Here is a 14,030-nt window from a genome sequence, read left to right on the forward strand (position 1 = left end):
AATGTTTAAAAAATGTGTATTTTGGTATCATGTAAAAAAAGGTATACTGTAATGTGTAAAACATGTTAAAGGATGTATTTATTTAGACAGCTCCATTATGAATTTGCTTGCAGTTTTTGGTAGCTGTTATGGCCAGAATGTTTCACATATAGCACATCAATTACATGATAATTAAATATGAAAAACGCAAATTACATTTCACCCTTTCCTCTTGATCAGAACATTATATGTGGCATTTGTTTGCCTTTTGCTCCTTCATACCACTGGCAAATTCTTCACTAACATCAGACCAGAAATCTATGTAAATGTTATTTATTTATTTATTTTAGATTTATTTATTTATTAACTTATTTATTTATTTTTTTTGTGAGAGAGAGACAGAGACAGAAAGAGGAAGCACGAGCAGGTGGAGGGGCAGGGGGAGAAGCAGACTCCCTGCTGATCAGGGAGCCTGATGCAGGACTTGATCCCAGGACCCTGGGATCATGACCTGAACCGAAGGCAGACGCTTAATTGACTGAGCCACCCAGCTGCCGCAGTAATCTATGTAAACTGTAAAACACCAAGGACATCATCTTCAGAAACCATAGAATCGAAAAACAAAATGGTCATTGGGTGTATAAGCAGCTTAAAAAAATGAAGGATGAATCTGTGGAATGCCATTCCTTATATCAAACATTTTTCACCTGTCCCTTGCAAAGCAGAAGGTCACCATAAAGGTAGGTAATGTGTCTGTTACTGCTATGTATAAGGCACACAAAAGACTTTATGGTCATTTTATTTGTGCTTAACCTCACACCTACAAGTATGTAAGTAAGGACCTCAATAGTTGGCACCACCAGAATATTTCAGTTTGAAAAGTGGAAGAATATAAAGCCTAATATATACCTAGTCTGAGATCTGTGGGGGAATTACAGCTTAAATCCCTTTGTAGCCATAGTGAAACAGACCAAAGCCTGACGTCCATAGCAGGTATTGGCGGTGTGTTAATTCAGCAGGTTTCAACCACAAGCCAAGGTCTGTAGACCGAACTAAGATTTCCAAGAGATTAAACATGGAATCAAGACTTTACTAATTCCTGTTTTAAGTGTCTATTTTAAGAAACAAAACAAACTGAAAACCATTAAAAACACAAAAATATATTAAAATAGCAAGTCTTTTGTGAATCACTGCAGCGTAAGGTGCTTGAGGTTGTCATGAAGAATAGTATCTTCACATTATGGCAAACAAGGTGGGTGTTTTCTGTGTTGCTAGGACTGTGAAGTGGGGTATGAGGGTTTCTGCTACTGGTTCTGCGACTTGTTACAGCAACATTTCACCGGGAATTTTTAGCTGTTTTTCAAGTAGTGCAGATCCCCTTCAAATTCTAAGAAATAATCTCTCAGGAGAGCCTGGGTGGCTCAGTTGGACTCTTGATTTTGGCTCAGGTCATGATCTCAGGGTGGTGAGATCCAGCCCCACCTTGGGGGGGAGGTTCTGTGCTCAGCGGGGAATCTAGTTGAGACTCTCTCTCTGTCCTTTCCCTCTCACTTTACCCCTTCCCCCACTCTTGTGTGCACATGCTCTCTCTCTCTAAAATAAATAAGTAATTTCTTTAAAAAAACCAGAAAGAATCCCTCATGTGCACCGTTTGCACTTTCTCCTCAAGCATGTCTGCCTTGTTTGAGAAGAGGATTATGGAGACATTGCTGAAAACCTGATTATTGGCAATCATTTAAAAAATGCTCAGAGATTCTGTAAAGCTGTTGGGCAGTCCATCTTGCATAAATATTCTGGGCAAATCCACTTGTGGAAAAAACAATCACTGATGTCATACCCTGGGAGGAGCATTCAGACTAACATTTCCTTTTTGATCTTTGACCATTTATCAGAGATTTTGAAAGGAGCATATTAAGTTTCAAAGTTGTACTTGTGAATATTTTCATAGGTCTTCTGACAAGCAGAGTATCTTCTTGTGATGGAATGTAATCTAGCTCTCCAAGCTTATCTGTCATTAAGGAGATCTTTTTACAGATTTGCCCAGTTAAAATTATCCATGCTGGACATAGGGGTTCTGTATGCTTCTATCTGCCCATAATGCTTTGAAATGTAGCCAGAAAGATATTGGAAAACTAAAACCAAAACCAAACATTGTCACCATTCCCTGAGCTGCCAGGGGTGACTAGATGTCATATGTCATCATCTTGTCTCCATTGAGTTGGTTTGAATTACCTCCCTAAAAAAAAACAAGAACAAAAACAAACAAATAAAAAATGGATCTTCTCTTGAAGTCTACCAGCACCTTCATACCTTTTTTGGTCATGGTGCTGAGACAGTGAGGCAGAAGTCCTCATGGGCACTCCTTGAAATCCTGCCCATAGATGATCTGCGTCGGCTTTAGGAAGGTGGGCTTTATGCTCTTGCCTGCACCCAGCAGCAGGATTTTCACAACCTGCTTCAGGGAGAATACTTGAGGTCTGACTTTTCCCAGGACAAACATCTGTCCATCTCCTTGGACTTCTGCTGCTGCTTAGCCTCACTTTCCATCACCACACAGCCAAGTAAGTGGTTGCACAGACAGAGAGACAGGAAGCCCTGATACTTTATATTTTCTTACTCCAAACAATACTAAATCACTCTAAAGAGTCTGGTTGGAGTGTGGTACCAGATCATCTGTTTTGCAGTAAAAGGTCTGGACTTGAATCCTGGCTCTTCAGATGAGGAATCCTGGCCAAATTACTTAACTTTATTGAATCTCAATTTCCTCATTTCCAAAATAAAGATAACCATAACTATCTCTCAGGATTGCTGTGAACAGCAAATAAGAACATTAATCTATAGTAGTTTGCCCAGTGCTTGGCACCTAAGTTTCTAAAGTGTGTCACCTCCTTTTTCTTCTCTAATTACCCTTTTTTAAGATTTATTTATGAATGACTTTGAATTTAACTTTTCTCAGTAATCAGATACTTAAAAGATGAAATTTTGTCACCATTCAGGCTCTGAAAACATTTGCAGATAACATTCAGAATTTGTTAGTAGTGGCAATTTCAAGGCAATAAATTGCTGATGAAGGTACTTAAATGTCTAGTTCTATTTGCTTTATTAAAAAAAAATCAACCCCCTTTCCTTGGGGGAAAGGAAAGGAACTTATTATTAGAAAAGGATAAGGGGGACTTTTGGGGGTATGGAGATTGTCTCTATTTCATATTTTGTTTTGGGTGGTGGTTACATTGGTGTATTGGTGTATACAAGTTTCAAAACTCAACATGCTAAGTATCGGTGCTTTCTACCTGTTATTTATATCTCAATTTAAAAAAAGCACCATCATGACTTTTCACGTTATTCAAAAAGGTTATACCTTCTGCTCTAGTTTGACTCCATGTAAAGAGACCAGAGTAAGTGTCTCATCACTTTGTTAGGCAAGGCTCATATGTTTATGTGTTGTTCGTAAGACCAGGTATTAGCATATCTTGAAATGAAATTTATGGGGTATGCCATGCTCATTGATGGATGACATCATTCATTTTTAGCGTTTGATTTTCTCTTATGCTTGAACCTACAACTGCACTGGGCATCAAGCCTGTTGTAAATAAATAGGTCAGTTATTTATGGAGTTTAAATAAAAAGCCTTATGCGTTTAAACTTGCTCTTAAAATAAATTACAGTATTTCATTCATAAATGAAGAAAGTCAGAGATGTCTGTGTTCTCTGAAATGGAGTTACTTTGATTATGCATCATTTAGGAAAGAAATGCCTGCTACAAGTTATTAAAGCATAACTTCCACTTTATGTTAAACGTATTTTACTTAAGTTAAAATGTGAGTATAGAAGTTTGCAGCCATGTTCTTCATGTAGGATTTATATTTGAAGCTTTCTTTAAGCTTGTGTGAGTTCATTATTTTCCTCTTTGATCTTAGTGCAGCTCAATTTAAAACGTTCGTGGGGGCGCCTGGGTGGCACAGTGGTTAAGCGTCTGCCTTCGGCTCAGGGCGTGATCCCGGCGTTTTGGGATCGAGCCCCACATCAGGTTCCTCTGCTATGAACCTGCTTCTTCCTCTCCCACTCCCTCTGCGTGTTCCCTCTCTTGCTAGCTGTCTCTATCTCTATCAAATAAATAATAAAATCTTTAAAAAAAAAGTAAATAAATAAAATGTTCGTATGAGAACCATAGTTCACTTGCTTATTAGGGCATGTGTTTTAGATAGCACTAAGATATTACGGTCATCTGGAAATTCTTATAATTGAACTTCATTGTAGGATTGTTGCTAGCCACCCACCCCCAAATAGTTTCAAATGTGTACTGCTTTCTTCATTATTTGAAGCAATGATGTATTTTTAGTTTAATTTAATTTACTATTTTTTCAGATAAAATTTTCTAATATTATATTAAAAGGTATTTAATTGCATCAAAATACATCTAGGAATTAAAAAAAAAATGTTTAGCCAAGCTTCATATGAGGCAAAAATGTAGTTTTAATTTAGAAATGTTATTTTAGGTCATTTTGCTATGCTATCATGAGATCCTGGAAAGAAAGTGACATTTGCCCTTTCAAGATGGAGGAAAATTATTACAAATTATTTTAGGCTTGAAGAAATTACAAAAAATAATATAAATTATGTAATGTTTTGATTAGCGAGAGAATCACTTTTATCCATTCTAAATAATTTATTTCAGAGAGCCTAAAACTTATTTAAAAGTAATAATTAGTTTGATGCTTTCAAATGACATTGACTTTTTCCCCCATGATTTTAAAATCCAGTTAGGTCAGGTGTGCAAAGGCAAGTAGTGCTTTAAGGTGTTACCAACTCAGTAGTGCTGGCACTTTGCTTGTGTTTATGACAGTTCCTCATGTAATGACTCTGAGCTGAATATATTTGCTGTCCTAAAAATGGGGGAATCTAAGTTTAATTCGGTCCCTATGTTCAGGGAGGTGCTATTGTGTCCTTCTTGTCTGATACTGTAATATAAATAATAACTTTTTATGAATTCATTTGATAAATGCAAGTGAAAAATGTTTAAACAGATTATTTAAATAAAGCTGAGACCTATTAGTGTTGCCACTGGCTTCTATAAAGAGTGGTCACTGAGGTGTGCGTAGCTACCATGTGGAAACCTTTATGTGGAATAGTGTGCATAGACAGCACAACATCTGAATGGGAATTGTAAATGAATGAAAGATACCCAGCACTTAGTAGCAACATCTCAGTAGCTCCATAACTAAAAAAAAAGATTTCATTATTTATTTGGATTTATAAATTTCTCGTTTAGCTATTTTGGCCTTTTTTTTTCTATTGGTGCCATTTGTCTGTTTCTTATTAATATGTGGAATTTCATTTTATCTTCAAGATAATATTCCTTTGTTATATAAAGTTCACATATTTTTTTCTCAGTATATATTCTGCCATTTTACTATGTGATGGGGTCTTTTGACACTAACACTTTAAGATAGTTGATTTATCATTGTTTTAGCTACATTTTGTAGGTTTCTTTTTCGTGGGAGAGCATCCTGTGTAGGAATTCTTTTCTAACTGAAAGGCAGAAAAATATTCACCTATATTTTCTTCTTAAAATTTAAAAATTTAAAAAAATAGTTTAAAAATTTTCATTTTATATTCATGCCTAACATTCATCTAGAATATATGTTTTATGTATGGGTTAAGTAGGAATCTAATTTTGTTTTTTATTCTTGGGAAAACCAGTTGCCCCAGTAGCATCTGTCGCCTGTCTTCTTCCAGCTCCACCCAGCATGACTTACCACCTAGCACAGGTCGGCTCCTCAGTTCTCTGTTCTTTACCCCGGCCTGTGTGATAGTCTCGGGTCAGTACATTTTGTTTTCGATTGCCAATCTATATTAAACCTTAATATCTTTCTAGGTAAGTATTGTATTTAATCTTCCCACCTGGTGCATCGTATCTTCTTTCCTTTCAGTCTTTTTGTGTCTTTTTATTTTATTTTTAGGATGCTCTTCACGTTGTAACCTGGTACAGGCTAACTTCTAAGCCATATGTTTGAATGCTGGTCTATCTTGAGTCTCTGGGTCTCCCTCATGGCCACAGAGGTTCACTACTTTTTCAAGATCTCATCAAAGATTTACTCGTGCACTTGAAGGTGCTTATAGAGCCCATGACAGATCTGAACTCTTCCACCAGTGGGATGGTTTAATATAATGGTTCCTCACTCCTCCTTTGTCATTTAAATTAAATATTTGTCATCCCTCAGCTTTTAAATTAGAAACATGTTTGTTTGGGATAAGTCAGGACAATATGGTTTTACTTCCCAATCTTTGGTTATTTTTCAGCACAAAGGAAGGATTTTTTTTCTGAGGAAGGTTTCCACAAGCTTGTCAACCATCTGACACTGAAAGCAGAAAATGTCATGGCAAATGCTCTGTTCTCAGATATTACTGCAGAATTTACTACTAGTTCAGGAAAGGCAAGTAGGTCTGAACCAGACCTTTGGTTAAGAGTTGCCCCTTTGTTTTAGCAACGCGGTCTCCTGATTAGATTTGGAAACCCGTGTTCTTCAGGATGTCAAAGATTGAGAAATTTCAGAAATCCACTAGTCCCCTTTTACTAGATACTCATGAAAATATCTTTATTTTATCTTTGCGCTTATCAAATTCCCATATCAAGAACTATGCCTGGCTCCCAGGAATCCTTAAAGAAATGTATGTTGAAAAAGTAAAAAAGGGAGGTGGGAGGTAGTGCTAACTGAAAGGCTCACAAGTGACAAAAAATAGGCAGAACCGAAAGTAGTTTCACCCTCCTGACTCTAGATGGACAAAAGCACCACCACAATAGTAGAATTTTATGCATAACCACTTCACCGATTTCCCAGTGATATTAATTTTAGGAGCTCACACCTAATTTAATTGTTGGCTGCTGTTACTCTCGTAGGAGGGGTACACTTAGAAACTGATGTTTTGATTTGCAAGGATGCCAGAGGGATTGAACACTGGCAGCTGTGAAATATCTTCCATACCCCTTCAAGATACTCTGCAGGCAGTGAATTTGGCAATAATTTCAATGTTTCAAGAAAGCTAGTGGCAGTTGTACCTTTATGTAGCATACACTTCTGAGGGTCAGCTTAAAGCAACAGTCCTCTGTGTGTTTGCACGAATTTTGAAACTACAGCATGGTGATACTTAGGATTTTATGGTGATGCTTAGGATTTTATGGTGATCAGAAGTTTGGAATTGAGCACAATTAACTATGCCTCTGAATACTTTTTAAAGAGAAACAATTTGTTAAGTAATGCAGGTTGGTTAATAGCTTCTTTATGGTTCTCGTTGGTGAAAGTTTTGGAAAAATTCGGTGGTTGAAATTGGCTCCACTGTTCCATTGCCTTCTCTTGGTGTTATCAGTTACCATTAATGAATGCAGCCAAGGCAAGGATATCAGAAAATTCATATTGAGGTAGCAGAAATTTAATTCAAATTCTGATGTTCTGTCGTAGGCAGAATAATGGTCACTCAAAGGTGTCCACAATCTGACTCCCAGAACCTGTGAATATGTGCTTCTACATGGCACGGGGGGCTTTGCAGATGTGATTAGGGCCAGGGATAATGAACTGGGAAGATAATCCTGGATTATTTGGTTGGAAACATTCTCATCACATGAGTCCTTGAAAGTAGAGAACTTTTCCTGTTGTCCTCAGAGAGAGAGATGTAATGGTAGAAGAAAGATCAAAAAGATGCTGTGTAAGAAAGTATTCCAACCTGCTAGTTCTGGCATTGAAAATGGAGGAAAGGGGCCAGGAGCCAAGGAATTTAGTGTGTTCTAAAAGCTGGGAATGGTCTTTGGCTGGCAGCCAACAAGAAAATGCAGTTTTCTGCAACCTGTAGGAACTGAATTTGGGCAAAAAGCCAAATGAGCAAGGAAATGGATTCTAGGGCCTCTACAAAGGACGCGACTCTGTGGACACCTTGATTTTTGTCTGTTGAGACTCATGTTGGACTTCTGACCCGCCATACTCTAAGGTCATAAATTTGTGTTGCTTAATCCACTAAATTTGTGGTAATTCGTTATAGTAGTGATAGAAAACGAATACAAAGGATAACCGATTTTTTTTTCCTTTTAAATGGTCACGGATGCGAAAGAGAAATATAATACAATTTTTGAAGGCAACTGGTTCTCAAAACGATTTTTCTTTTTTTGAGGAAGAACCAAGTATTGGCTGACCTGTGTAGTCTCAACTAACTAATCTTTTTCCTAGAGTATATTTTGTGAGGAAGGGGTACTATTGACAAATTACTACCTGGAATATAATTACGAGGAAAAATAAGAACCCTTGATTCAAATCAAAATTCATTTATAGTTTTGAGTTGATGTGGTTTTACCACTGTGTTTTCTTTTCTGTCCAAAAGGAGCTGTGTATCACTTAATTCGTAAAAATGTTAGTTGGTTAGCTTCTGGATTGCCACCCAGAAGACCAAACTGCCATTTAGGATCACCTCACATTATTCCCTAGATGGAAGTATCAGGGCTGAACTTTCACATGCAGATTAAATCCCTCCTTGATCTTGTTGTTAAATATTCCTCTTGGAGATGGACCTCCTAGAAGGATCACACATATGGCCCTGTGGTTATTTCTAACTTCCAGTCAGTAAAGACAGATACAAAAAAAGAAACGTTGGTCTCTGCTATGAGTTTGATACAGTTGGGAGTTTATAATTTTCCCCAAGGATAAAAAGGACAGGGAGAAATGAAAGTTCCTGGGCTGAAAAGTTCTTTGCCATTGCCCATATTTTCACCTGATAGTAATTAGCCATTTCTATACAAACACACCTTCATAAATATTCATGAGCCTGTTCAGGATAGTTTTGTCATGCAGTACACCTCTTCATTATCAGTAATAGGAAGTGAAGGCAGATGGACGAATGGGATTGAAGGTGTACATGTGAAAATGAAAAGGAACCAGTGAAGTAATTAATTTTATCATTTACGAAATCATTCTCTTGGCAAAAAACAAAAAACCCAAAAGACATTTGGTAGTTCAAATGGATTTGTTATCTTATTCCAAAGTATATACTAAATTAACTTTTACATTCTGTTGCTTTCATGATCTAACTAGTCCTGTTGCTATAATTTAGAGAATCACAGACAGTGTGGTGTCTCTACTTTGGTGTGAAATTAACAGAGCTAAAAAAAAAAAAAACCTTATGGAAATGAAGAAATATAGCTGAATGTGTCAACATGATAACTGAATTAAAAGAAATAACATAGACTATAAGCAAAACTTGGAACCTGTATTATGATTTAGGAGTGGTTAAGAGTGTAGCCTAAGCCTACTTGGCTCTTACTGGCTACTTGATACTGGGAAATTTTTAAAACTTTAGAGTGCCTCAGTTTCTTTGTATGTTTAAAATGGGGATTATAATTTTAGTTTTGTCATGAACATTAAATGTGTTAACATATAAAGTGCTTAAAACATTGCCAGGTACAAGATAAATACTCAACAAATGCTTGCTATTATTATTTTAATTTTTAATTATAAACATTTTCAAGCATAAACAAAATAGTTGTTTGTATGACTAGCTGGTTCCTTTTTTATATTTAACTGGCATATATCCATGACCAAGGTGCTATAATTATAGAAACTTTGCCTCCCCTTTTTTGTCTTAGTTTTTTCTGAATAATTTAAAGCATATCATTTCACACCTATATGACACATGTATCTCTTAAAAAAAGGGGCTTAAAAATTGTGATGTCATTATCCCATCTAATAAAATTAAAAATATTTTCTTGGTTATGGCTAATACTCAGGCCATAATTAGATTTTCCCATTTGCTTTAAAAAGCAGTTTTGTAGTTATTTCTTTGAGTCCGAATCTAAACAAGTTCCATATACTGCATTTGCTGTTGTGTTTCTAAGGCTTTTCTCCCCACTCCTTTTTTTAAGGTCAGTTTATTGAGGTATAATTTACATGTAGTAAATTTTACTTCTTTCAGGGGAGCGGTCCTATGTATTTTTGCAAATGTATTACAGTTGTGTAACTACCACCAAAATCAAGACGTTCTGTCAAGATCCTTTTGGTCTGTTCTCTCCCCATTACCCTAGTTGCTTGGAACTGATTTTGTTGTTGTTGTTCCTGTAAGGTTTTTTTCTTTTCCAGAACATCATACAGCTTCTTTCATTTAGTGTAATTATTTTGAAATTCGCCATGTTTTTCCTTTTATCAGTAGTTTGTTCCTTTTTCATTGCTGAACATTATTCTATCATATGTTTGTTGCCACAATGTGTTATGCAGTCACAAGTTGATGGACATTTTGGGATGTTTTGTCATCTGGGTTGTTTTGGGTGAGTGTGAATAAGTCAGGTGTAAACATCCACATATAAGTTTTTGTGTGGATATATGACATTTCTTTTGGCTAAATGTCTAGGAGTATTTACCTAGATCTGCTGGGTCATGTGATAATTGTATGTTTAGCTTTATGCAAACCTGCACACTGTTTTCCAGAGTGGCTGCACCATTTTGCATTTCCCAAAGCAGGATATGAGAATTCCCATTGCTCCAGGTCTTTGTTAGTACTTGTTATTTTCAGTACAGTATTATTATATAACCATTCTTAAAGGTATAGAGTGCTATCTCACTGTAGTTTTAATTTGCATTTCCTAATTACTAATGACCTTGTGAAGTTTAAATGCACTTGTTTTCCTTACCCTTCTTCAAGTCAAGACCAGCCTCTTTCCTGCACATTATTTTTCTATTGCATTGACTGGTTGAAGAAACTAAAATTGTCTTGTAAATTTTTTTCCTTCATTTTGTTGTTTGACTTGATCCTCGATCCTTCATCATTCCTATAGGCTGGAAATTACTTGGTAAAACGTGATTTGGTTTCAAGTTTGCTGCTTTGATGGAGTACTTAGTAGACTATTTAACTTCGTATCACTTTAGGAGGCACCCAACCTCAGACTGACATTGGGTTCAGATGCTGGCAGTGTTATCCCTCTGTCATAAAGTTAACTACCAACTTTTCGTCTAATGGTTTTGTCCATTTACCTTTTCCTGAGTCGGTTAATTAGTTGTTACCAAACAGTTATATATTCTAATTCCCTTTCCTCTCAATTCATCAGTTGACTGTTTTCTGTAAAGGAAGACTTTTCTTCATGTAGTAGAGCCAGCTGGCGGTCACCCTAAGTTGGAGTTTATAGTGAAAAATTGGAATTGTTAACTTTTATTTATTTATTTGAGAGAGGGGGGGGAGGGGCTAACAGAGAGGTAGGGAGAGAATCCCAAGCAGACTCCACGCCCAGTGCAGAGCCTTACAAGGGGCTCGATCTCGTGACCCTGAGATCATGACCTGAGCCAAAATCAAGAGTCAGACACTTAACCAACTGCGCCACCCAGGGGCCCCAGTATTGCTTTTGGATGAAGGAGTTAGTTTCCCTGAAGTTTCCAGCGATATTTAGTGGGTGGTAATGGGAGTGAATTATTTCTTTGTAATTATTTTCTTTCTCTGTGAGTGTCATTATGAGTTCATGGGTTTTATATATTCATGTCTTTCACTTGGTTTCAGTGATTCTTGTTTTGTTCAAATTCAGGTTATATTAAGGAGATAAAGAAAAACAGTGTAGAAGTGCATAGATTGTCATTTATACTTGAGTCTAGTTTCTGGACATTTTTTTCTTGTTCTTTGGCCCATCTATATATGGACCAACTTCACATTTTTAAAATTATCAAATTTCAGAAAAAGAAAAATAACCTGGTAGTATTTCATGGGGATTGATATAATTAACAAATTAGGAAGAATTTACATTATGATAATACGTCTTCCTATCCAAGAACATATCATTTCTTTCTATTTTTTTAAGTCTGTTTTTGGAGCTTTCAGGAGTGTTTAAATATTTTTCCTCATGTAAATTTTTCACATTTCTAAATAGTTTATCTTTTTTAGTGCTATTATGTCTTTTGTTCTATTAGATATAAAATGTATATCTTTTTTTTTTAATGATTTTATTTATTTATTTGACAGAGAGACAGCAAGAGAGGGAACACAAGCACAGGGAGTGGGAGAGGGAGTGAGAGAGGGAGAAGGAAGCTTCCTGCTAGCAGGGAGCCAGATTCAGAACTCGATCTCAGGACCCTGGGATCATGACCTGAGCTGAACGAAGATGCTTAACTGATGGAGCCACCCAGGGCCCCTAAAATGTGTATCTTTTAAGTGTATTTTTGTTTGTGTGTATGAAGGCTATTATTTTCTGTATGTTAATTTATGAACTTGCACTTTTACTGTTATCTCTTGTTGTTTGCAGTTTTCCAATTGATTTTAATGGTTTTCAAGGTATTTATTCATAAGGAGAGATGATCCTGCCTCTTTGTTTCTAATTCTGTCTTCAATTGCTTTGTCTTAACTGTGTTGCGTACCACTTTCAAGTCAATGTTAAATAAAGGGTGCTGGTAATAGTGGACATACATTTCTTATTCCTGAGTTTAATTGAAAAAATTCTGGCCTTTCCCATTAAGTAAGACTTGCCTTTATTGTTAAGACACTATAGTACATAAAAAATGGAAACATGGGATTGGTTTAGTATGTGGCTCTCTATCTCAGAGCTGACTCGCAACTGCAAATGGTATTTTAATGAAAAAATTCATCAGTGATGTGATTTCTTCCTTTTTAATTCCTGGTACAGAAATGAATGTACTTGCACAGTTGGGCATATTTGCCTCATCGGGCTTGCACACTATGCTAGTCATGTCAGCTTCTCACCCCCATTCCCACCCCTGTTGTCAGGCAACCTAGCCAAGCATCCCTTAGGACTCAGTCCTCATTTTCCCCTCCTGGTCCTCAGCTTACATTCTAGATCTCTTTCCCTAAAAGAGACTCAGAAAATAGTGTATCTAAGTACGTTTGTGACCTAAAACTCATCCAAAAACAAAAAAATCAGTTTTAGAGTACCACAGTCTCCTAGAGGGAAACGGAGCTTCTGATGTGAGTTTTGGCCCTTCAGCATCTCCTGTGCCCACTTTCTTGCTTGCTGTCTGCATAAGGGTGCTGAGGACCCCGTAGCCGTCTGCACATCACTGCCTTCTTTCTTCTCTGCTGTGTAGTAAATCTTCAAAGATTACCAAGCTGTCAAGAGTGTAGCATTCTTTTGATTATTTTCTGTCAAGAATGTCACCTCCTAAAACCCTGGCCTCCTGTCTTATTTATTATTGTTGGTGCTGTCAGCCTTGTGGTCAATGTGTTAAATTTTGGAGTCAGGCTCACTGCCTCTTATTCCCCTATGCAGCCTCTGGCAGGTTCCCTATGTTTTAACTGCATAACAGTGTTTTATCTCTTACTTTCATTGCTCATAGTTTTTCTTTTTTATAAAGCCTTCCTTTTTTTAGGGCTTTTTTTTTTTTAGCACTTTCTTTTTTTCGGTGTTATTTTTGTGTTCTAAGTATAAAGGTTTACTTGGGCAAGCCTTCCTTACCCTAACTCATCATCCTTTATAATTTTACTACTCACCCCTAAATTCTTATAAGAGCAGATCTTTAGGCTTGGGTTAAGCTTCCTAGCTAAAGATATATTTGCATTTATTTTAGCGTTTTTATATTTATTTGTATCATAAAATATATCTTGAGTTCCTGTTGCTTTCAGTTGTCTTGCAACTAAATGAGATATTTGAAGTCGATAATCCTTCCCAGAAATTGAAAAAAGCATAGCCTCTTATGGATGGAAAAAAGAACCCTCTCTGATAGGTATGTGGATTTTATGTAATAAAAAATGTATATTGAAAAATATTAATATGTATATATACACAATTATACTATATGTGTAATTATTTGTCATTGTACAGCAAATGTACTGAGCAAAAAAGAGAGGAAAAGAGATGGGAAGCACCATCCATTTAACAAATACATAGAGTTCCCTGAACTTATGGAACATTCTGATGTTCAAGACTTGAAGTCTCTTGAGGCAGCAGTAGAGTTAAGATTGACACACAAAAAGTTAAAAATTGAACTACCCTATGACCCAGCCATTGCACTACTGGGTGTTTACCCCAAAGATACAGACGTAGTAAAAGAGAAGGGCCATATGCACCCCAATGTTCATAGCTGCAT

The 14,030-nt window shown here is 36.5% G+C and overlaps 1 protein-coding gene across 1 annotated transcript in view; it reads left to right on the forward strand.

The window, feature by feature from the left end:
• Positions 1-14,030, forward strand: part of LOC105241995 (catenin alpha-2) — a 355,800-nt gene that overhangs the window by 68,288 nt on the left and 273,482 nt on the right. The gene's annotated exons all lie outside the window — the stretch shown is intronic.

This window comes from Ailuropoda melanoleuca, chromosome 4 (assembly GCF_002007445.2).
Source record: "Ailuropoda melanoleuca isolate Jingjing chromosome 4, ASM200744v2, whole genome shotgun sequence".
Lineage (NCBI taxonomy): Eukaryota > Metazoa > Chordata > Mammalia > Carnivora > Ursidae > Ailuropoda > Ailuropoda melanoleuca.